Source organism: Hordeum vulgare, chromosome 7H, assembly GCF_904849725.1.
Source record: "Hordeum vulgare subsp. vulgare chromosome 7H, MorexV3_pseudomolecules_assembly, whole genome shotgun sequence".
Taxonomy (NCBI): domain Eukaryota; kingdom Viridiplantae; phylum Streptophyta; class Magnoliopsida; order Poales; family Poaceae; genus Hordeum; species Hordeum vulgare.
The window spans coordinates 512,582,440-512,606,769 of record NC_058524.1 but is presented as its reverse complement, the minus strand read 5'-3'; positions in this window follow the sequence as shown (position 1 = coordinate 512,606,769).

Sequence of the window (24,330 nt, the reverse complement as noted above, 5' to 3'; positions counted from 1 at the left end):
AAGTAATGTACAATTTCTGTGAAGCATAAAAGGTTGTTTGAAAGGAGTTTTTCAAAGGACGAGCTGTATAGAGCTATTTGAACATTGAGCATCAAGATCTATAGAGATAGATCAAAACGCTTAATAGAACTTTCAAATGAAATGCATGCCTTAACAAGTTTTTGAAGGAGTTCAAAATAGATCGGCAAAGAGGGAGTTCTTGGCTGTGTTGTAAGGTGTGAATATAAGTAAGACTTAAAAGCCCGACCACGGCAGAAGAAAGAGAAATGATGAAGGTCGTCCCCTATGCCTTAGCCGTAGGCTCTAAAGTATGCCAAGCTATGTACCGCACCTGATGTGTGCCTTGCCATGAGTCTGTCAAGGGGTACAAAAAGGTGATCCAGGATTGAATCACTAAAACAGCGGTCAAATATATCCTTAGTAACTAGAGGACTAAGGAATTTTTCTCGATTATGGAGGTGATTAAAGTGTTCGTCGTAAAAGGTCACGTCGATGCAAGCTTTGACACTAATCTGAATAAACTCTGAGTAGTAAAACAGATTCGTATAGTAGAGTAGATATTTGGAGTATTTCCGAATAGCACATAGTAGCAGCATCTATAAGATGACATAAAGATTTGTAAAGCACACACGGATCTGAAAGATTCAGAACCGTTGACTAAACCTCTTCCACGGGGAAAACATGGTCAATACCAGAACTGTATGGGTGTTCGATTTATTACAATGTAAATAGCATGGCGATGTGAGGACTAGATTATTGACTCTAGTGCAAGTGGAAGACTGTTGGAAATATGCCATAGAGGCAATGATAAATATTTATTATTATATTTCTTATTTAAAGATAATCGTTTATTATCCATGTTATAATTGTATTGAATGAAAACATAGATACATTTGTGGATACATAGACAAAACAATGTCCCTAGCAAGCCTCTAGCTGGCTAGCGAGTTGATCAATGATGTTCAAGGTTTTCTGACTATGTGCAAACTGTTGTTGCTTGATAACTGTATCACATCATTAGGAGAATCATGTGGTGGACTAGACCCAAACTATGAACATAGCATATTGATCGTGTTGTTTTATTGCTATTGTTTTCTACGTGTCACGTATTTGTTCATATGACCATGAGATCATATAACTCACATGCACCAGAGGAATACCTTGTGTGCCTCAAACGTCGCAACGTAACTCGGAGACTATAAAGGTTCTCTACACGTATCTTCGAAGGTGTCCGTTGAGTTAGTATGGATCAAGACTGGGATTTGTCACTCCGTGTGATGGAGAGGTATCTCGGGGCCCACTCGGTAATACAACATCACACACAAGCCTTGCAAGCAATGTGACTAAGTGTAAGTCACGGGATCTTGTATTACAGAACAAGTAAAAGAGACTTGCCGGTAACGAGATTGAAATAGGTATGCGGATACCGACGATCGAATCTCGGGAAAGTAACCTATCGAAGGACAAAGGGAATTACATACGGGATTATATGAATACTTGACACTGAGGTTCAACCGATAATATCTTCGGAGAATATGTAGGATCCAATATGTCCATCCACGTCCCGCTATTGGATATTGACCGAGGAGTGCCTCGGGGCATGTCTACATAGTTCTTGAACCCATAGGGTCTGCACACTTAAGGTTCGATGATGTTTTAGTATAGTTGAGTTATATGTGTGGTTACCGACTGTCGTTCGGAGTCCCGGATGAGATCACGGACGTCACGAGGGTTTCCGTAATGGTTCGGAGACGAAGATTGATATATAGGATGACTTCATTTGGTTACGAGAAGGTGTTTGGGCATTACCGGGAATGTACGGGAGTGACGAATGGCTTCCGGAAGTTCACCGGGAAGGGGGCAACCCACCCGGGGGAAGCCCAATGGCCCTAGGGGTGGTGCAACAGCCCTTAGTGGGCTGGTGGGACAGCCCAAGAGGGCCTTGGCGCCATAAGAAGAAAACCAAAGAAAAAAAGGGGAGGTGGGAAGGAAGAGAAGGACTCCACTTTCCAATCCTATTTTGAGTAGGATTGGAGTAGGAATCCTACTCCCTTCCTGGCTGGCGCACCCTTGGGGACTTTGTCCTCAAGGCAAGCCTCCTTCCCCTCCCTCGTATATATAGTGGTGATTTAGGGCTGATTTGAGACAACTTTTGCCACGTGCAACTCAGATCTAGACACCATAGTTCTTCCTCTAGATCGTATTTCTGCGGAGCTCGGGCGGAGCCCTGCAGGAGTAGATCGTCACCACCACCGGAGCGCCGTCCCGCTGCTGGAGAACTCATCTAATTCTCCGTCTTGCTTGCTGGATCAAGAAGGCCGAGATCATCATGGAGCTGTATGTGTGCTGAACGCGGAGGTCCCGTCCGTTCGGCACTAGATCGGAACGGATCGTGGGACCGATCGCGGAACGGATCGTGGAACGGTTCGTGGGGCGGATTGAGGGACATGAGGACGTTCCACTACATCAACCGCGTTTCTTAACGCTTCCTGCTGTGCGATCTACAAGGGTACGTAGATCCAAATCTCGTCTTTTGTGTGTAGGAAATTTTTTGTTTCCCGTGCAACGTTCCCCAACAGAGCGGGAAGGCCCTGGTCGCCCCAAGAAGAAGCCAACGGCCGCCCGGCAAGTGCCGCAGGGGCCGGCGCAGGACCCGTCATGACGCGGTGCGAGCGACTCTTGGGAGGCCGCCGCTACCCTTGGGAGCGTCCCCTCTGAGGATAACGATCTCCCCCTCAAGGACATCTTGCCTCGGGAGGCCACCATGTCGTCGATGTCTCCCGAGACCTGCGACTCTGCACCTTCGATGGTCTGTGTGGCTCCACCCGACGAGCCCTTCGGTGAATGCGACGATGACACCACAGTCGCGAGGCACGTGGAGCACCATGTGTACTATGTCAGCACAGTACTGCGGGATGCGCGCGAGCGCTACCCCATCCAGCACAAGCTCCTCCTCGCCTCCAGGAAGCCGCTCCACTACTTACAGGGGCACCCGATCAAGGTCCTCTCTGCCTATCTCTTGGAGTAGATCATGCGCAACCCTAACACCGCACGCAGGGTTGTCGAATGGAACATAAAGTTGCAAGCTTTCGAGTTGGAATTCTCCACCACCAGGGTCACCAAGGGTGAGGCTATGGTGGATTTCGTCGCCGAATGGACAGACGTGAGCGAAGGAGGTCCCTGCAAGGGTGAATCCGCCCTGCATGGGGACGAAGCGCCTTGCGGCTGGGTCATGTGCTTCGATGGTGCCTTCTTCGTACTGGACATGGGGGCTAGCCTAGTGCTTGCTTCGCCGAAATGTGACAAGCTCTACTACGTGGTCTAGTTGTGCTTGAAGCATGACAAGAAGGTCTCCAACAACATTGCTGAGTATGAAGGCCTGATCGCCGACCTTAGGGCTGCCTTGGCCCTTGGCATCAAGCACCTCATGGTACAGGGCGACTCCTAGCTCCTGATCAACTTTACCAACAAGAAGTACAAGCCCAAGGACGAGCACATGGCGGCCTACCTGGAGGAGGTATGTAAATTTAAGAAACGATTTCTCGATTTGGAATTGCAGCACATCCCTCGCGACGCCAACTAGGAGGCTGATGACCTCACCAAGTAGGCATCACGCCGGGAGCCCCAGCGACCTGGCATCTTCGAGGAGCGGCTCCTCAAGCCGTCAGCCGTGCCGCTTGTCGACAACACTCTACCGCTGCCCAAAGGGTTGCCGCCTGCGCCAACAAGTGGCGTGCCGAACTGTGGCCCGCCCTCGAGGGTTCGAGTGCTGCTGGCACTTGAGCCACAAGAGGGCGATTCGACCGCTGATCTTTAGGCCTACATGACCCATGGTGACCTCCCTACGGAGGATGAGGGGGCAGAGCATGTCATCCGAACGGCTACCGCCTACTGCCGGCAGGACGGGGACGTGTATCACAGATGGCCCAACAATGTCGTGTTGCGGTGAATCTCAGAGCAACAAGGGCGTGAGTTACTTGCTGACATCCACGGAGGGGACTGCAGGCACCACTCCTCGTTGCACACCCTCATCGGCAAGGCGTTCCGCAACGGTTTCTACTTGCCCACTACACATCACGACGCCACTCAGCTGGTCTAGTCCCGCGAGGCATGCTAGTTCCATGCCAGGCAGATCCACCAACCCGCGTAGGGGTCTACAAACCATTCCGCTCTCATGGCCCTTCACGGTGTGGGGGTAGACATCCTAGGCCCTTTCCCGCGCATGGCCGATGGATACCGCTACCTCTATGTCACCGTCGACAAGTTCACCATGTGAATGGAAGTTGAATATGTCTGCACCATCCCGGCCGGCTGGGCCGTCAAGTTCATCAAGGGCCTTGTGCGCCAATTCACGACAGTCTTTCAAAACCATATTGTGGTTACCTTGGTACGCATATATGCTATGAATCCTTGGTGCACCCGCGCAACAACTGTTAGGCTAAGCGCACTAACGCTGAGGTCCTCAAGGGCCTCAAGACGAGGAGCTTCAAGAAGAAGCTCGAGGCTCGTAGAAAGGGCTGGCTTGATGAGTTACAGCCAATGTTGTGGTCTATACACACCACCGCGACCAAGCCCACCAGCGAGACCCCGTTCTTCCTCGTCTGTGGGCGGAGGCTGTTCCCCCCGGAGAGCTCAAGTACTATTCCACACCAGTGTTGGCGTTTGATGAGGTGCATCAAGCCGACTTACGGGAAGCCGACCTCCTGCTCCTCGAGGAGGCCCGCCTCTCGGCCGCCCTTCACACTGCAAGATACCAGCAGGCCGTGGAAAGCTACCACTGTTGTCACGTCCGCCCCTGCACCCTCGAAGTTGGAGACCTTCTCCTGAGGCGGGTCCTCTCCAAACAGGCCCTTCACAAGATCTACCCTATGTGGGAGGGCCCCTTCAGGGCCACCCAAGTCTCCAGACCTGGCACCATACGCCTAGAGACTGAGGGTGGGAGCACGGTGGCAACGCGCGGAACATTCAACATCTCGGTAGGTTCTACTCGTGACTCTCTCATGTAATAACGAGTGGGTTGTATATGCCCGGGGCTTCCTATGGGTAACACCAATGCCGAGCCGCGTCGTGGCCGCAGTGGAGGGCCCCTCCTACATACTAGTGGAAGTTGTGCGCTGGTGCAAGAACTATAGAACCGCGACTATGCCCCCGCCATAGAAGAAGACGTCTCGCGAGCCGCAGCTTACACTTCTTTCAGGTTGACCCGTACTGAATACGGTAACCGCCGTTTCTTTCGTTGACCCATACTAAAAACAACAACCGATTTTTCTTGTCCCTTTTTTACTTGCAAGAAAATTCACGAGGCTGACTCGTGCAAGACACGACAGTCGTACCTCCCCTTTTGGGCTTGTAAATGAGTTTGCCTCTGGTTTTAATAAAGATCTGGCTCTTCTAGTTTTTGCGGAGTTTCGTTGATTTTGTCTTTTCTCACCACGTGCGCTCGCCACCTCCCCCTTGAATGCCACGCGAGCGGGGGATGGAGAACTGTGCCCATGCCCGGTACACGGGATCCGTATACGAGCCGATTCCCACGCGCGCCACCTCGCCAAGGCCTATCTCCTAGTTTCCTTGCAGGGAGCAAATAAGTAAGTCGACAAGTGTACATCGTGCGGCATGTAGTGAAGGATGACCTATCGAGTATGCACCTCAGGAGGTCCCCAGCCTGCCTCGAGTACCCCTACTTCTTGGCCTCACGCAGGTGATTGCAGCCTAGTTACCAGGTGGCAGCTAGGTCTCAACTGCAGGACACACATCGGGCGACACAACATACGAAACGACAAGAGAGGCACCAAAATCCATGCAAAAAACAAACATTCATGACAAAAATAGCAAGTTCAAGCAAAAGGTGTTGTATTCGCACCACGGCGAGGTTACACGCCGGGAGGTCCATGGGATCGGAGAGGCCTAGAGAAATGCACAATTCTCGTCACCATCGTCGTCGACCTCATGTGCTTCGGATTCATCGTCGTCTTCATCGACCGCGGCCTCGGCACCCCCATATCTGTCGAAGCCATCGGGGCCGAACTGCACACTCAGCGTGTTAACGTGATCCCTCACCACCTTCCTCGGGGTGTCGTGGCTCGCCTCTGGAACGGGCGCCATCGCGGGCTCGAAATTATAGAGGTGATCGTTGTCGAAGAGGTTGTTGAAGACGCGCATCAGCGCGTGCGACAGAAAGTCATGGCTTTCCTCCTCGATAAAGACCCCCACATCTCGGGCACGTGCCTCAAGCCGTTCCACGACCTTGGTAAAGAAATCAAGGTAACCGGCTTCTTTGGGCATGAGGGGGCTCGAGACGCTTCCCTTACAGATGAAACCCAGGGCTCGACCCACCGGTGGTTCGAGACCTTGAAACAACTTCGAGCGCCAAAGCTAAAGCCCACGGGCCTCTCTCGCTTTGTCACTCTCTCGATCCAGGAGGGAAGTAGTGTCACTTACTTGCCTATGGAGCGACGCCAGCTCGGCCGCGGTGGCGGCCTGAGACTGAAGCGCGGCTTCCTCCCGGCCTCTTGCAAGGGTAAGGGCCTCCTTGAGACCGTCTATCTCGCACTGAAGCTCTGCGCGCCAAGTCATGAAGCGGTTCTCCTGCAGTTGCAACCTGATTCAGTAATCCTCATGGGCACGCTCGATCCGTGCGTTGGTATTTCCTTGAATATTTTTCACTTTTTGGTTGTAGGTGGCCTCGGGGTCAGTGATGTCGTGATCCAGTGCATCCAGTTGCTCGCATTGCAAAGACAACTCCGACGATGCCAAGCCAAGTTGTTGTTCAAGGGCTCGAAGTTCTGCTTTGCGAAGGGCGAGTTCCTCTGCTTCGATCCTCCGCCCTTGAAGCTCCTGCTCCAAAGGGGTGTTTGAGGCCTGAAGTTCCCACTCACGCTCCTCCACGGCCTCGCAGTGCTCGCCTGCTTTGTCGGCCACGGGGAGGGCGCGCTCGCACGCCACCCTCATCATGGTGGAGGATGCTTTAATCTTTGCATGCACCTCTGCATACAGGCGGCGGCTCAGCTTGATGGCCACGTCAAGCTGATGCCACCCACGAGCCAAACCCAGGCGTTCCTTGGTGAAGCGCATGTATATGTCATGAAGCTCTGCCCCCAAGCTTCTTCACCATGCTCAAAGTACCCCTCAGGAGGTCATAGCGGACCGAAGTCTAGGGGGCCACATGCTCGAGGGCCCGGTCCAGCTCAAGCCCAATGCTTCTGATTCCGTAAAGACCCCTAGAGGCTGGGGCCCCGCTCGCTGGAGGCTGGAAGCTGGTTGATGGCGGCCTTGCCTCGTCGGGCTAGGCGTTGTGAGCTATGAGCTCGAGGCCCCATCCGAGGCGGTTAACCCCCCCCCCCCCACCGAATCCTTTGTGGCATATGGAGGGGCGTCGGGGGCGGCTGGGGGACTCCGCCCCCCGTGAAAGATCATCACCCACGAGGCTCCCTGCGGGGCATGCAGGGAAACTTGTCCCCATTCGCCCCACACCCTCGGCAGGTGATGGCGAGGCCGCATTGTGACCAGATGCTCGGTCGCGTGATGGTTCAGCATGCCAAGTTCGCTCTCCCCAGCCCCAGTCGGCGATAAGAAGTCGAGCTCCGGACCACGGGGCTAGCCGGCCCTCTTGCCAGCCGAAAGCCTACATGAACAAAGGGTGAGTTACACGTGAAGCAACAAGGCAAGTAAAATGGAGGGGTGGTTCTTACTCATCCTTGGAAGTCCACCTCCTCCTCCTCTTCAACGCCCTTGGCAGAGCCCCAGTGCTTCCCTTGGGTCAGGCATGAGGCACAGGAACGCCACCTCCCAATGCCGCCGCCGGGGGCTCCGCGAGTGGCGAGGCCACCAAGGCAGACGGGTCCCGAGGACCCTCGTGGCCTCGAGGAAGCGGCCCACACTCGTCGAAGCGGGGCATCACCCGAGAAAAGTCTCCCCCATTCTTGTACTTGTACAAGGGGCGCCCCTGCAGGGGAAGCCACTGACGGACTTGCCGAGCAGAACCTGGAGCACCCCGTCGAGCATGTCGCCCGACATGCGCCCTGGTTGAATCTGCATGGTATCGTTTGACCCGAAGAAGGGCCACATTAGGCGGGAGTGACGTTGAAGCGGGGTAATTCGCCGCATGAGTAACTCCCTCACGATCAACATGTAGGTCACCCTTGCTTCCTTCACAATTTCCAATGTCCCCCACACGAGTGACAACCTCGGGTCAGCGAGTGGCGCATGCTCCCACGTAGTGCTCAGCCCTGACGGGGAAGACGGGTTCAACAGTAGGGGGATGTACTGCCCTGAATCCACAAACATCCATTGCCCCTGCAGCCTTTGGCGAAGTGATCGATCTCCATATTGATGCATTCGCCCACCGTCGCATCCGCTGCATGGAGGGACATGCACCCCGAGCGCCGGTCGCGCTCGATCAGCTAGAGGGAGAAAAAGTGCCGGAGCACGGCCACCGAAGGAGGGACGCTAAGGAAAGTCTCTTTGAGAAAGACAAAGGATGAGCGGAGGAGAACAGACCTTGGGTCAAGGTGCAACACATGAATCTAGTAATGCGTGAGCACGGCATTGAAGAACTCCGAGAATGGAGGAAGCATGCCAGAGAAGAGTGACGGGAGGTGAAGAGCGATGGAAGTCGCTGACGGCTTGGTAAGGGGGTCGAAGCCGGCAAGATCTTGGTTGGCCCCCATTTGCTCGAGCTGGCCGTGACCATGGGGAGGATCTTGTCTAGCTTCTCACGATTCAACACCGTGGACCTGCCCAGTGCGGGTCCCGGAGCTTCGCGTCCTCCTCTGGCTTCCATTCCCTCGCTCTCCTCACTCGGAGGGGTCGCAGCGGCGGCGAGTGGGGAGGTGTAGCGGTTGCTTGGTAGATGGGAGCAATCTTAAGCAAGAAGGAAGACAAAGGGAGGCAACACGAGGCAAGGGAGAGCAATGACGGGCCAACCGCGGGCGCATGCTTTATGCCAGGTCGGGGTGGTTACCGAGGCATTGTGGGAAGCAGCAAGGGCGTCCCATGACTGGCCGATTGCCATGCCTTGCCGGGCGCATAGGTAGTTGGGGCCCATGTTGCCTCGCCCCTCCCGTTGGGAGGAGTCGTACCTAACGTGGGCCCTGTGCTACTGTCGCCGCCTTGGACTGGGGGTAACTAGGCCCGTCGTGCTGCGGCCCCGCGCGCGACAAGGTCGGATAAGCCTGGAATGGCCCATCGGCGAGGCCGACAAGGAGGACACTCGCGAGGGCCCTCGCCTCGCTAGGTGAGCACTTGGAGGTCGTCGCCTAGGGCCTCGGGAGGGCGTTCATCGCGAGGTTTCCCTCTGAGACCCTCGAAGAGTGGGCCCGCCGAGGGCGACTTGGCAGGGCCCCATGACCTTGCGTTTTCTCGTGGATGAGGCAGGCTATGCATGTGGTGCAGCAGCGGTGCTAGAAGGCGCAGACAGGGAGGATTCCCCTTCCGTGCTAAGTAGGGTGGGCTAGCTAGCGTGCTCCCAAAGCGGCCCCCAAAGGTTCCCTTTTTGTTGAAAGGGAACTAAAGCTAGGGGCTTGGTAGGACAGAGGTCACCCCCTAGCCCACTAGCGCATCATGAAGAGAAGCTTTTGGAGGAGAAGACCACCTTTGTTAGGGCGGACTGCGGTCATGTCCCTTTTCAAAAATTTCCACTATGGCAACCCTTCCCGTCAATGTTTTTGGGGGAAGAGGACCAAGGCCAGTATATAAGAGACGCCCGACCTCCATAGAGGGAATTCGACTTCATCCCCAGGCTAGGGCAAGAACCCACCTTTGTACTTGTCTTCCACCTCAAGTAATCCCGCCTCTAGCACGAGTAGGGTTTTACACCACAAGGTGGCCTAAACCTGGGTAAACAGTTGAAGGTATGTTCTCGTCGTTCGACTCATGCTCCATTAGGTTACCTTTTCTTATCTGACTAAGGCTGTCTTGTGAGATTGCCTTTCCGAGAGGCTGAAGAATTCAGTTCCTCCAGTTACCATGAAGGATGCCCTCAACAAGAGGGATGAAGAACTCGCATCTGCTTGGAAGAATGCCAAGCAGAATACCCAGGCGGCAGAGGCCAAGCTCAAGACGGTTGGTACTTTGGAGGAACAGAATCGGCTACTGAAAGCCGGTGCAGAGAAGACTACGGTGGAGCTTGCCGAGCTGAAGAAGCATTACGCCGAGTGGGAAACCAACCTCGAGAAGGTCACTGCCAAGAAAGCTGAGCTCGAGAAGTTCGTCAAGGACTTTAGCGTGGAACTCTGTGAGAAGCTCAAAGGTATGTCGAACGTCCGCATAGTTCCCCATGGTCACGCTGAAATTTCCGAGAGATGTTTCTCATCCCCTCTTTTCCGTTGAGTGTATCCTTTGGTGCCGATGTTCAGGAAGTGTCCCCATGGTCCTTTGGTGTTGAGCTTGATCCCAAGATAGAACTTCTGAAGGATAGCGTTGCTTTGTCCCTCCTCAGGTTGGAGGATAACGTCGATTATGTACTGGCTTATTTCAAGCTGCTTCAATTGGCCGTTGGGAAGATTGACCAGGAGAAAGCCCCTCAATATGCTCATGTGAAGGATGCCCAATCCATTGTGAACCGTGTGAAGACCATTCCCAACGAATTGAAGTCGTGGAAGAAGTCATCGGCAAGGGTCGGAGCTGTAGTGCCCTTTCGCTTGTCCGCATCCATTGCACGGGGGTGGATGAAGAGAAGGTTTAGAATCTTCAAGTCATCAACCGCAAAAGCGCCAAGTTTGCAGACTTCATCGAGATGTTCATGGCGGCTGCCACACGGATTGCATAGGGGGTCAATCTCGACACCTTCATGGAAGTAGTGGAATCTTTATCCTCCGAGTGATGCCCGGAGGAAAAACACTTAAGTTTTAATTTGCCTCGGGATGCCAAGTGATTCTATGTAACTCCAAACTTCAAGTGGGCTCTCGGCCCTCTCTTTTGCGTACCTTTAGCTGAACTTGATCTCGTTTGTCCGAATTTGAGCTTGGTCGTCTTTGTTTGGGGTCATTTATACTCGGCCAAAAACTGGTTCACGTCTGAGTCCCTCAGTGTGGAAGTTGTCCTCACTCGGGACTGTTTTTAACTCAGGCGAAAACTGGTTCACAGCTAAGCCCCAAGTGAGGAGATTATCCTCACTCGGGACTATTTCTAACTTAGGCGAAAGACAGTTTGCATCTAATCCCCCGAGTGAGGAAGATCTTCTCTCTCGTGATCGTTTGTGATTAGGCGAGAACTGGTTCGTGGCTAAGCCCCCGGGTGCGGAGGTTTTCCACACTCGGGATCGTTTCTCCCTAGGTGAAAGCAGAATCACTTCTTGGGATGATTGTCGTGTTCATCTTGGCATCCGAATGAAGATCTTGCCTTCATTCAGAACCGCTTTAACTTAGGGGAAGGCTGGTTCGCAGCTAAGGCCTCGAGTGTGGAGGCTCTCCTCACTCCAGGAAGTGTTTACCTTAGGCGAAACAGGTTCTCTACCAAGAAATGTTTGTATTCTTCATCTTGGCATCCGAATGAAGATCTTGCCTTCATTTGGAACCACTTTAACTTAGGCGAAGGCTGGTTCGCACCTAAGCCCCCAATTGCGGAGGTTGTCCTCACTCGGGGAAGGGTTTAGATTAGGCAAAATAGGTTCACTACCAAGAAATGTTTGTTTTGTTCATCTTGGCGTCCGAATGAAGATCTTGCCTTCATTTGAAACCACTTTGACTTAGGCGAAGGTTGGTTCGCAGCTAAGCCCTTGAGTGTGGAGGCTTCCAAGATCACTCGGGGAAGGGTCTACCTTACGAGAAATAGGATCGCTACCAAGATGGTTTTGTTCTTGCGAACGTGCTGATGGTATGTCGATCTTGGTGTCCGGACGAAGATCTTGTCTTCATTCCGAACCATTTTAGCTTAGGTGAAAGCTGGTTCGCAGCTAAGCCCTCGAGTGAGGCGATTGTCCGCACTCAAGGCAGGTTTTTACCTTCAGCGAAAACAGGTTCAGAGTTAAGGATTTTCTAGCCACTACGGGTGTGATTCACCAGAGTGAAGTGTTTGTGGGCAGTTGAAGAAAGTAAGCACTTTATTCTTCTAATCATTCAGATTCATTACAGGAATGAAAAGGGAAAGTTCTATGTGTAGAACTTGCGGAGCAGGTCCAGGTTTGAGGTTCTGGGTTCCTCCGTGTTGTTATCGATGCTGTATAGTCGATAAGCTCCGTTGTGCGGGACTTTGGACATGTAGAATGGCCATTGCCATGGGGGTGCCAGGTTGTGGGGTTTTTGTTGGTCCACTCGGAGGACCAGATCCCCCTTTTTAAACGTTCGGCCCCTCACTTATTTGTCATGGTAGCTTCGAAGGCCTTGCTGGTACGCCGTGGATCGGATGAGGGCTAGATCCCTCTCTTCCTCCAATAGATCCAAATTCTCTTGGTGTGTTGCTTCATCTTCAGCTTCAATGTACTACTCCACTCGAGGAGAGTTGTGACGTAAGTCACTCGGCAGAACGGCTTCCGACCCATACACCATGAGGAATGGAGTACGCTTGGTTGAACGATTTGGAGTCCTTCTCATAACCCACAAGACGAATGGTGACTCTTCGACCCATGGGCCAGCAGAATATTTGAGGTCTCTCATCAGGCGGGGCTTGAGTCCTTGAAGTATCTTACCATTCGCCCGTTCCACCTACCCATTCGACTACGGGTGCGCCCCGGAGACGTATTTAACCCGAGTGCCCTAGGAGTGGTAGAACTCGTGGTACTCATCCGAATAGAAGTTGGTTCCGTTGTCGTTGATGATGTCGTCACAGACTCCGAATCGGAAGATAATCTACCGAATGAAGCGTTCGGTAGTAGCCGTTTCCAAGTTTTTGATGGTTTTAGCTTTGACCCACTTGGTGAGCTTATCCACCACAACTAGCAGGTGGGTGAATCCCCTCATCCTGGTGCGCAAAGGGTCGACCATGTCGAGGCCCCATATGGCGAATGGCCAAGTGAGCGGAATCATTTCTAGTGCGGATGCAGGCTCGTGCGACTGATTCTTGTAGAACTGGCACCCGACACACAGGTGCACCAAGTCTGTTGTTCCCTCTTTGACTCAGGGCCAATAAAAACCTGATCGGAAGGCCTTGGCTACCATGGTCCGAGAGGATGTATAGTGTCCACAAGTTTCCAATGAATCTCGTGCAGGATCTGTAGTCCTTCCTCTAGGGAGATGCACTTTTAGCTAACTCCTGTAAGACTCTTCTTCTACATTTTGTCCCCATGTACTTTGAAAACTTTAGACCGCTGAACGATTTGCCGGGCTTCCTCTTCATTTTCAGGAAGCTCTTGCCGGAGCAAGTAAGCTAGATAAGGTTGTGTCCATTCGGGCGTGATGACCAACATCTCGTCGACGAGGTCAACCATGGCCGGCACGTCGATCTCAGTCGGATTAGACGAACCAATTGCTTGTGGGGGCTCTTTAGTGAAGGGATCATCCTTTACCGATGGGACGCGTAAGTTCTCAAGGAACACGCCCTTCGGAGCGATCTTTCGAGTGGACCCGATCTTCGCCAACTAATCGGCCTCTTGGTTTTTGGCTTGGGGCACATGTTGTAGTTCCAACACTTCAAAGTTTTTATCCACCTTTCTGACCGTGTTGCAGTAGAGTATCATTGTTGGGCTTCGGATATCCCATTCCTTCATTACCTGGTTGACAACGAGATCCGAGTCGCCATACTGAAAGTGCGTTATATCGACTAGAGGGGGTGAATATAAGACTTTTATAATTTCTTCAGTGACAAAATTCCTTGTGAGGAAAGTCCTCACTCATTTACTAAGTGCAGCAGAAATAGTATAGGATCAAGTGTGCGAGATCGTCTACAGCAAAGTACTCAATGAGATTTATGAGGTTTTGTTTGCATAGTTTGCAAGTCAGAGTAAGCAGGTGAAGGTTAACTCAAATGAAGAATTTGAGATTGAGGAAATTCAGAGAATATCTTCAGACAAATACTTCAAACAGTACAGATGAAAGTGTTCAACATACAATTTGAGGAAATGAAAGAGTTGAAGAAATAGAACCCGTAGCTTGATGAAGACAGTTGTTCATGACCCAATTCCAACTGACGTGATAGTTGTACATCTGGTTCGGAGCGGTTTGGTATTGAAACCAAAGGACACACAGTCCCAGGACACACAGTCCCTACCGTTTTCTCCTTGAGCTAAACACACACAGTACTCGCCCAACACTCATGGTAAGTCTTGAGGGCAGACTTCCAAACCCTCACAAACTCGGTCACCCGGCGATCCACAATTGACTGTTGGATGCTCTAGACCATGACGCCTAACCGTGTGGAGGATACACAGTCATCAAAGGTAACAAGCGTCCGTTCCACACGGGAACAACTTCTTCAATGATACTCAATCACTTGGGTTTTTGGTTTGGGTTTGGTGTTTGGGGTATTTCCTCACTTGATGATTTTCTCTCAAAGACTCTGAGGAAGTTGGGTTGCTCTAAATGACAAGTGTCAGTTTCTCTCGAAGCAGCCAACAACCTAGTGGTTGTGGGGGCGCCTATTTATAGCCTGGGAGCATCCCAACATGATTTGACATAAATGCCCTTTAATAATATGACCGTTGGGTGGAGAAGATCAGTGAGGTGGCGTGTGGCGCGGCAACGGTTGGAACTGTCAACTGTGAAAGTCCTCATGTCTCTCACATTCCTCACTTTGAAGCTTTGGTAGATTAAGGCTTGCGTTGAGCATCATGAGGAAAATCATTCTGTAGTTTTACCTCGACCCCCTTTAACAGTACGGTGTTCCTATGACTCAAATGTAAATAAAATGAAATAGAAAGAGTAAATCTTCACGCTTCAAAGTCTTCAGAGTGTTCTCTTCAGGACACACACAATTCCTCATCTTCAATATCTTCATGAGGAATATCAATTTCTTCACGATCAAAGTCTTCAAGGAAGGACCAAAGTCTTCACCCGCAGACATACATTTTTAGGGGTTGATATTCATCGGATAACTCAAACTCCTCGGCGACTTATAGAGCATGTGTACACTCACAAACATATCAGTCTCTTAACCTATAAGTGTTCAAACCACCAAAATCACTAAGGGGCGCTAGATGCACTTACAATCTCCCCCTTTTTGGTGGTTGATGACAATTAGGTTAAGTTTTCGATGGGAATAATAATATGGAATATAAGTACCGAGTTTGAGGAATTTGAAATCAAGATACATAGAACCTCCCCTTGATTGATGTGCATATTTTGAGGAATTAGCTTTGAACAGCAGATGCAAATTGATCATTTATATCATGGAGACCCCCTGTATCTTGCAATTCATGCATGCATTGGACGTATAGTTTGAGAAAATAGAAATGCATGATGAAAAATGGTGTTTGACGAATTTCAGCATGCCTGCATTAATAAACTGTGAGGAATAAGCATGCGAGGAAAAACGTTCAAAAGAGCCAGAACACCATCGGGCTTAAGTTACAACTCATTACATCAAAAACTTCAGAAGAACCAAGAATTTGTAACTTAATAAAGTACGTAAGCCCATAATGAATCCCGCTTGAACACTAACTCTCAGATTTCTCCCCCTTTGTCATCAAGTGATAAAAAGGGGCAAAACTGAGGACTAACGCCCTTGAAGAATATCACTTTTGTGTTGATGTAGAGGTGTGAGCATCCTTGGAGGAAGGCTTCTTTCTTGGACCAGTTGCAGTATCCTCTGGTTCTTCATCTAATTCTGCAGTGCGAAATGAAGAAAATACACTGTCCTCCAAGTCACGAACTAGAATAGGCTTGAATTTCTTCTTTGGAGGCCACGACTAGTCCAAGTCCTGAGTAAATTCCATTTCTTCAAGTTCCTCAGGAGTCTTCAGATGAGACAGTGTGGCCCAAGTGTGATTAAACACCTCATGAAGATAATAGTGATTTTTCTTCACCGCATTTTGAGTTTCGTTGAGGGTTTCGACAATGGTGCCAAACTAGCGTTTCACCCACTTGTGATTGCGATCGACTTTCTGGTGAAGACTGAGGAGAAGCTCTTTGTTAGTCATCACCCTTGGGGCAGTTGGGCTTGAAGGGTTTTGAGTGGCAGTATCATCATATGAGGAATAAGAGTTAGCCTTGCGAAATTAACCATCGAGTGGCCGATTTCCTTCATCAATCATATATTTGCCTTTGCCTTCAACTGGTTCAAACGATTCTTTGATGACTTTGATAGTCGACAGATAGCCGAGATGATTTTGGAAGTCAGCTTGGTAGTTGATGCCAGATCTGTTCCCGATGAATCACATGATCCAAGGTGCATAAATCTTCAGCTCATATGGTGACAAAGCATTGTCAGCCAAAGTCCACAGGAAGAAATCATCAAGATTCATAGGGATGCCATGAATGACGTTGAACAGGGTATTCTTCATGATGCCTATGACATCTTCTTCATTGTCATGCCCTTTGATAGGTGCAAACGAATATGACAAGATCCTATAAACAGTTCTGGGCTCATACTTTAGATCCTTCGCTAGTAATGTAGTCCTTGGAGGTTGGCCCTTAGCCAAAGGCTTCATGAGGACTTCCATGAGCTTGTTTGGCAGTTCTGTTTCATCATACATTCTGACTGCATCTTCCGAAGTAATTGACATTGGAAGAGCTCAAAGCAATTATGCGGCTGGAACTTTATAATGAGTGTGCTGAGTCGTCCAGTACAAGACCCATGTGTTGACGTCTTTGGGGTCACCTGAGAAATGCAATGTGGAATAGAATTGAAGAATTATATCAGTATTCCAGTCACCGATATGTGTACAGAATGGTACTAGACCTGCTTCGTGAAGAACATTGAGGATTCGAGTGAAGCAAGGTATTTCCTCCATTTCACATTGAGGAATGTGAGTATGATGAAATATCTTCTTTCTTCCACACAGCACAGAAGCATAGTAGTTGAGTTGATTTCTGGTCTAGAACTTTCTGTGCCTGATGTGATGCCTATCATAGGGATTTTCTCCTATGAAGTAATGACGTTCATCATAGAATGCTTACTTCTGAAACTTTGGCCTCTTGGGGAAGGGCTGATGAGGCTTCGGTTGAAGATTATGCTCTTCGGGAGTTGACGACACCACAATTGCAGTTTCAGGATTTACCACGACAATTGCAGTTTCATCGTTTTGGGCAGAAGCATTTTCTTCAGCTTGAGGAATTTGTTGATGTGAGGAAGGAGTTAAAGTTTTTGGTGCTGCATTTTCTTCAACTGATGCAACCGATTCTCGGTCTTGTGCTGATTCCTCATGAGAGCTCTTTTCATCAGAGCCAGCCAAAATCTCCATGGCTGTGGGAGCCCGAGGAATTTGAGCTGATCTTGCGAGTTTGGGTGAGCCTCTTTCCATAACTCATCATGAATCACAGGTGTACTGCATCCCATGTCTTCGTCACCTTTCATTTCATCAACAGTCATTTCTGGATCATGAGGAGGTGGTGTTGTGACTTAAGAAATATCATCTACTTGTATTTCCTCATCCATCGGTGTGGATGCACCAGGTTGATTCTCTTCCATTTCTTCATCCTCTTCTGGAATTACGTATTCTTCTCTGAAGTGAACAATCATATACGATGGTGCCACCTTAAGGAGAGTAGCATCCAATGGGGTTGATGAAGACTCTGACGACATAGTCTTCAGTGCTTCACCTCTGAAGACTCTTAAGTAATTGAAGTTTTTCTCTTCTTAGCTTCCTTTTCAGCAGGTTTGGTTTTCTTCACGTCTGTTACAGTCGGAGTAGTCACTTTCTTCACCTTTCAAGATTTAGGTGAAGGTGTAGATTCATTAGGCACTGCTTTATCAGTGTCTGGCCTGGCAGATTCTTCAGCTAATGTATTCCTAGGAATTTCTTCAGTAGTTGGTTCTTCATTTTCATCATCCTCAGTCAGTTGCACAGTATAGCTTGGCTGAGGGTTTGTCTGCTGCTTTGGAGCGGCAATTCTGCTATTTTATTCATCAATTGCAGTAGTTGCAGCTTTGACGAATTGCCCTTTGACCCCCTTACGATCAGCATGAAGAATTGTATACCTATCCGTGAGGGTTTTCAGTTCTGCATGAGTAGAAACAAGTTTCTCACGCGACAGGTTGAGGAGGTTCTACTTCAGAAATTTCTCCGTTTTAACTTCCGTAACCCTCGCTTGTTTGGCTTGCTATTCCTTCGATTTTGCTTCATTGATGAATGTGGCAACCATATGGCTTACACCAGGAGGAAGTTTCAAATCATCAATTGGAGTGTTTGGATCCTCATACCAGAGGTCTATGAAGTTTCACAGTACCTTCGGATCCATTGCGAGGGGAATGGAGATGCGAGTGGCTTGTGCAACTCTTTCTTGCTTGTTTTTATAATGGATTCAAATGTTTCATCATCATATTCTTCACTTCCTTCTGATGCAGAAGGAACGCTGACGACTTTGCTTGGACTAGGTCTGGTACCTCTACCAGCAGTCATCTTAGTCCTCAACGGACTCGGTGAAGATTTTGAGGCTGAGCGTGAGGCAGATAGCACGGAGGAACTTATGGTTTCTGATTAAAGCTTACTGATTTGTTTCTACGAAGGAGGTGAGGACTTTGCAGATATTGCAACTTTCTGAGGAATTTGCTCCTTTGAAACTGCAGATGAGGCTTTTGGTTTGAGACTTTGCATCTTCAACACAGCCTTCTTCTGAGGTTTTTTTGTAGCACAAGCCTCAGCCGTAGAAGAACTGGCAGCTGTACTTGCAGCAGTAGGATCCTTATTGAATTTTGTGACAAAAACTTTTGCCTTTTTCTGCAGCTTAGAAAAATATTTGTCTTTTTCATCAGGGTAGTCCTCAATAGTGTCTACACTTGAGGGATGTGCAGTTTGCTGATCTCCCCGTGGCATCCTTTTGCATGGAGGTTTGAGGGCAAACTTCTTGGCATATTTTGGAGTGACATATCTGCATTCCTTCCATTCCTTCACCCATCTATGTTCAATCTTCTGAAGTCTTATCTTGCGTTTTTCCATTGTTTCTTTGCCATATATTTCTTCATCTGGCGTGCAGTACTCAGCATAGATCTCCTTGGGAATCTCAAAGGTAGTGTTTTGTTCCAACTTCTTGCCACCTTTTTGTTTCTAGTCTTCCTTGATTCTCTTCAGCTGAGGTTTTTGTTGAGGAATTTGAATTCTTGATGATTCCAAGGACACATGTAACGTTTATTCTAGAAATGCTGCAAATGAGTTAAGTTGATGAGAAACTAGTGATTCATCAGATGACATTTTGTACCTGTGAACAGAGTATAGTTGCGAGGAATTTGGAGAGGTCATATGCGTTCTCAAATTAGAGAAATTTAAAGAAATACTAAAATTGAGGAATTTGACGAGTGAGTTTGAGGAATTTGACTAAGCATTCTGATCTTGGGTTCCATAGTTGTGCAGATTCGAAAATTTACACAATTGAGGAATATCGTGAAGAATTTTAGTAATTAGTGAAATTCATCAAGTGTTCTAGACATGGGTGTGCACAGCTGAGAGAATTTCTGAGGAAAAACTGATTTCATAGATCTAAAGAGAATAAAGTGATCAACAGGGGCAGTAAAATAGGAGTTTAATTACCCTGTTCGAAGAACACGATGAACTAAAGCAGTAAAAGAGGAATTTCTTTGGTCCAGATCTTTAGTGCCCTAACTTGGCAACTGAAGACACCTACGACGGCGGTGGAGGAAAATGTTCTGCAGTCAGTGTAAGTCCAGCGACGGCGAGGGTGAGGCAGTGAAGCTTTTCCTCACCGGCGACAAAGATGCTAGAGGCGGCACTAGGGTTTGAGCTCGAGCGGATAAGTCGAGAGTTAGAGAAGAGTTTTGACTCAAGGGGGTAAGGGGTTATTTATAGCTCAGGTGAAAAACTGTGTGGGTCGAAACTTTCGGACCGAACTGTCGTTGCCCCATCGTCTCCGCAGTACACGTGCTACCCACGATCAAAGTGGTGGAGATCGTGGTTATCCGAATGTGAGTAGTGGGTGTGGTTACTGTGGTAACATTAAAAATAAATTTTGAATTTTGAGGATTTTGTTGAAAAGTCCTCAGCTACCAAGGATTCAGTGAGGATTTTGAACAAGTGTCAAACAAAATGCATATGAAGAAATTAGAATAGACTGGGTTGATCTTAGCATAGAGGAATGAATATCATCACAAAAAAATTTGAAGACTTTGAAAATTTTGAGGATTTTTTGACAAAGTCTCAGACTGAAGAATTTCCAACTTGAAGAATTCAAAGTTGGGTGGTGGTGTAACCAACCGTATAAGAATGATGATTTCAGGTGCCGAAAAATTGTGCTAGGACCCAGAGAACCAGGTTCTTCATTGATTTCTTCACACTTAGAGTGATATTTTTCATTGATTGAAGAAAATGGTTATTTTGTGTGTTGTACATCGAAGTCATAATTTTGCATAAGTGTTATGATGTGTGCATGTTGACAAGACATTCGAAGATACTAGGATATTTAGCTCACACCGCAACTTGCAAAACCTTCTCTCATCCAAGGGCTTTGTGAAGATATCTTCTAGTTGATCGTGAGTCTTGACATGGTCGATGATGATATTTCCCTTGAGGACATGGTCACGAAGAAAATGATGACGAATCTGGATGTGCTTGGTCTTGTAGTATTGTACTAGGTTGTAAGCGATCTTGATTGCACTCTTATTGTCACAATAGAGAGGCACATTCTTCATGTTGATGTCGTAGTCTCTGAGGGTTTGCTTCAACCATAGCAGTTGAGCAGAATAAGATCCAACAACAATGAATTCAACTTCGGCAGTGGAGAGTGATACACAGTTCTGCTTCTTTGAGGACCAGCAGACTAATGATCTTCCAAGGAAATGGCAAGTGCCTGATGTTGACTTGCGATCCACACGGTCACCAGCATAATCAGAATCAGAATATCCAACGAGGTGAAGATTTGAGCCCTTGGGGTACCGTAATCCTAGTGTTCGTGTGTGAGCTAAATATCGAAGAATATGTTTCACAACCTTATGGTGTGATTCCTTCGGTTTTGCTTGAAAAGAAGCACACATGCAAGCACTAAGCATAATATATGTCCTAGATGAACATAGGTATAATAAAGAACCAATCATAGAACAATATACCTGCTGATTGAAATCTTTACCATTTTCATCAGTGCAGAGGTGGCCGTTGGGGGGCATAGGGATTTTGACGCCTTTGCATTCATGCATGCCGAATTTCCTCAGAACGTCCTTGAGGTATTTCTCCTGAGATATGAAGATGACATTGCGTTGTTGACGAATTTGCAGACCTAAGAAGAATTTCAGCTCCCCCATCATAGACATTTGGTATTCTTCACCCATCATGTAGGCAAATTCATCACTGTAACGTTTGTTAGTACACCCAAAGATAATGTCGTCGACATATATTTGGCACACAAATAGTTAATTATCATAGGATTTTGTGAAAAGAGTAGGATCAAGTGAACCGGGTTTGAAGGCTTTCTTCATGAGGAATTCCTTCAATGCATCATACCATGCCCGAGGGGCTTGCTTGAGGCCATAGAGTGCCTCTTTGAGCCTGAAGACTTTGCCAGGGTGCTTCGGGTCTTCAAAACCTGGGGGCTGAGAAACATATACTTGTTCCTCAAGCTTACCACCGAGGAATGCAATTTTCACATCCATTTGATATAGACTAATATTGTGATGGTTAGCATAAGCAAATAATATTCGAATAGCTTCAAGTCTAGCAACAGGTGCAAAAGTTACATCGAAGTCAATTCCTTCAACCTGTGTGTAGCCTTGGGCTAAAGCTGTGCCTTGTTCCTCACTGCGTGACCATCTTCATCTTGCATGTTTTGGTAGATCCACTTGGTGCCAATGATATTGTGCTTGCGAGGATATGGTCCTTTGATGAGTTCCCATACGTCATTTAGCTTGAACTGAAGGAGTTCATCTTGCATGTCTTGAATCCACTCAGGTTCCATGAAGGCTTCAACAACTTTTGAGGGTTCTGTGATAGGCACAAACGAGGAATTCCCACAAAAGTTAACTAAATGTGAAGCTTTTGAGCGAGTGAGAGGACCAGGCGCATTGATTTCATCGAGGATTTTATCAAGTTCCACTTCATTTGCAATCCTTGGATGAGCTAGTTGAAGACATTCGTTGGGCTGAGGAATTTGATCTGTAGCATTTTCCTCTGGTGCACCTGCTTGAATTTGATATGCAGCATTTTCCTCAGTGTTGGGTACGACTTCTTCAACAAGGGTTTGTTCCATAGTAGGAATGATATCTTCAGTAGCTTTGAGCTTGATGGCTTCCTCAGGAGGTAATCTATGTTTCACAGGAGGCAGTTGCTCTCTTTGTGAGCCATTAGTTTCATCGAACCGCACATCTACAGTTTCAACAACCTTGTTGTGATAGGTGTTGAAGACTCTGTAGGTGTGTGAGTCCTTTCCGTAACCAAGCATAAAACCATCATGTGCTTTAGGTGCAAACTTTGAGCTATGGTGAGGATCTCTAATCTAGCATCTTGCACCGAAGACTTTGAAATAACTTACATTGGGTTTCTTGTCAGTGAGGAGTTCATATGAGGTTTTCTTGAGGAATTTGTGAAGATACAGCCGGTTGATGATGTGGCAAGCAGTGTTGATTGCTCCAGGCCAGAAGCGACGAGGACTCTGATATTCTTCAAGCATAGTTCGTGTCACTTGAACCAGAGTCTTGCTCTTGCATTCAACAACGCCATTATGTTGAGGAGTATAAGGAGCAGACAATTGGTGAGTAATACCAAGTTCATCAAGATAATCATCAAGACTAATATTTTTGAATTATGTCCCATTGTCACTCCTGATGTGTTTGATCTTGACGCCGAAGTTTGTCGAGGCCCTTGAGGAAAATCGTTTGAAGGCTTCCTGCACTTCTGTTTTATACACAATGATGTGTACCCAAGTATAGCAAGAATAGTCATCAACGATGACAAAGCCATATAAAGATGTTTCATTGGTTAGAGTGGAATAATGAGTAGGTCCAAACAGATCCATGTGAAGCAATTCAAATAGATGAGTTGTAGTCATGATAGTCTTCGAGGGGTGTTTGGATCTGGTTATTTTTCGAGACTCACAAGCACCGCAAATATGGTCCTTGAGGAATTTGATGGATTTGATGCCAATGACATGCTTCTTCTTCGCCAGCGTGTGCAAATACCTCATGCCTGCATGACCAAGTCGTCGATGCCATAGCCTGCCTTCTAAGGTTTTTGCTAGTAAGCATGTGGCTGGTTGTGGAACTGTGGAAAATCAACAATATACAGATCTCCTCTCCTAAAGCCTTCGAATACCTTGGATATGTCAGATTGCATGATGACTATACATCTATATTTTCCAAAGATGACAATCTTATCAAGATCACAAAGCATTTAGACTGACATGAGGTTAAACCCAAGGGATTCGACAAGCATGACTTTGTCCATGTGCCGGTCCTTGGAGATAGCCACTTTAGCAAGTCCCAATACCTTGCTTTTACCTTTATCAGCGTAAGTGATTTGCTTCAGTGGTGACGGAGTCAGTGGCATATTCATCAACCAGCTTTATCAACAGTCATGTGATTTGTGCAACCACTGTCAAGAACCCACTTTGTATTCTCGGGTTTGTCGTCCTGCATATGAATTAGTACAGCTTACCATCTCATATGCTTCAGACTTGAAGAATATGATATCAATTTCATCATAAACAGTAAATTTGAGCACGTGTGAAATGTTATCATTTCATCATTTTTAGCTTGCGTCCTATCAAGCAATTTCCTCACGTCTCCAGCAAATTCTTTAGATGATGACTTTCATTTGGAGACCTGACCTGCACAGGTGATTAGTTCAATTTCTTCACCGCCCACATCTGAAGAGGCGGCAAAGTGTTCATCATCTCGCGAGCACCATATGAGAATGGGGGCATTGAAGCTAATGCACTTCTTTTCACAGTAAGGGGCTAGAGTACTCAAATGAACAGGTAGAGAAATTATTGGAGGACTTATGAACATAATGATTTGAGGAATAACGCTCATATTCATGTCCCTTGTAGTTTCCCTATGTATCAGAAGCATTAGCGCGAGTACGAGCATATTATTGACCATTTGAGGAATTTGATCCTCGTGAAGACTTTGGTCCACCTGAGGAATTTGATCTAGGGTTCTAGTTCTTTACAGGTGGTGTCATGAGGACATTCTCCTGAAGATTTTCCAAGCAACTTTTGGGGACCCAGATTTTCCTCAGGGGTGGTCCATTCCTACAGTTAGTTCCAACATATCGAGCAAATACTTCACCAAATTGATTTTTTCACAGTTTATAGTTGGAGTCAAATGACTCATCAGAGGAACAGGATATTTCACATGCAAAGCCTA